Here is a 1,515-nt window from a genome sequence, read left to right as displayed (position 1 = left end):
GAAGGAAGGAAGGAAGGAAGGCCGAAAACATTACAGTGTAAACATAGCTTGTATAAAAAAATTTCTGTTACTCACTTTGCTGCAATTGCAGTGGTCTAGAATCAAACCCACAATATCTCCAAGGTATGTTTTTAAAATATTTAATTACATTTTCAAAATCAAATTTAAAATTTCGGTTTTATTTAAGTAACTTTGACTTAAAATTCGTTATGTAACTTTTAATATGCTAAAACATATGTGTGGGGACAAAAGCGACTTTATTTTAAATGCTAATCTGCCTACTGACCCTGAGTCAGAGAATGCCTTCCAAGTGTCTAGTTGATGTTTTACTCTTTAGGTAGGAACACCTATTCATCTTAACTTTCACTTTTCCTTCAAGACAATCCGAGACGCTGTTGCAGATATCATAGGTATAGTGATACTCATAGCCACCTACACATTCCTTCCAGAGCACATATACTTTTCCCCAAGACAGAAGCCCTAGATTTCAGGGGTTGCAGTGTAGAGATCTACATGTCTGTGGCCCCCCAAGACCATGCTTTTCTGTCTGTAAATTTACCCAGTAAGTCATCCTATGCTGAAAAACTGGATTTGTCTGCCTCCTCCTTTGGTTGATTGACTCCTTCAGCATTTGGAGGTTGCTTTGTAGATATGGCCCTTTCATGGAACGATAGGCCACGTGGCCTTCTTTTATGCTCATATCAGTCCACCACAAGAGTTATGGGTAGACCATCTGAGATGGCTCTGTGAGGAACTCAGCAGTCCTTTCCCTATAAAAGAGCCATTTAATTGGTGAAAATTATCTGTTTGTTTGTTTGTTCGAGACAGGGTCTGGCTCTGTCACCCAGGCTGGAGCGCAGTGGTGCCATCTCAGCTCACTGCAGACTTGATCTCCCAGGTTCAAGCGATCCTTCCACCTCAGTCCCCCAAGTAGCTGGGACTACAGGTAGGCACTGCCACGCCCAGCTAATTTTTGTACTTCTTACAGAGACAGAGTTTCACCATGTTGCCCGGGCTGGTCTCCAACTCCTGGGCTCAAGTGATCCTCCCATATCAGCCTCCCAAAGTGCTAGGATTACAGGTGTGGGCCACTGCACCTGACCTAATTGGTGAAAATTATTTAAATAATTAAAATAAAACTATGTTGTCCTAATTATGTTGCGGTATATAAGGACATACCGCAAATGAAAAAATATTTATTCAAGAAAATCTACTGAATCCCAGTAAGAATAAAGAGTCTGTGGCACCTGAGTCACATCCCCCTCCTATCTTCTTCCTAAGCAGGTGTGGCTTCCCAAGAAGATGGGGGGCTCCCTCTGCCTCCACTCCAGGCTACAGTTTCACTTTAAGAAGGGCATGCCACTGGTGTCTCTCATCTCTCCCAGCTCTGTGCTGCAAAAACTGTATTCCATGCAGGTGTGGCCAAGAGGGCTGGGGCTCCCTTCCCTGACCCAGAGCCTACTTGTAGGGTGGAAACTGTACCAGACACAGTGGTTAAGAAACTCAGCAGAAGGC

The sequence above is a fragment of the Colobus angolensis genome, unplaced genomic scaffold (assembly GCF_000951035.1).
Source record: "Colobus angolensis palliatus isolate OR3802 unplaced genomic scaffold, Cang.pa_1.0 Scaffold1, whole genome shotgun sequence".
NCBI lineage: Eukaryota > Metazoa > Chordata > Mammalia > Primates > Cercopithecidae > Colobus > Colobus angolensis.
The sequence above is the reverse complement of the archived record's forward strand: the minus strand, read 5'-3'. Positions refer to the sequence as shown.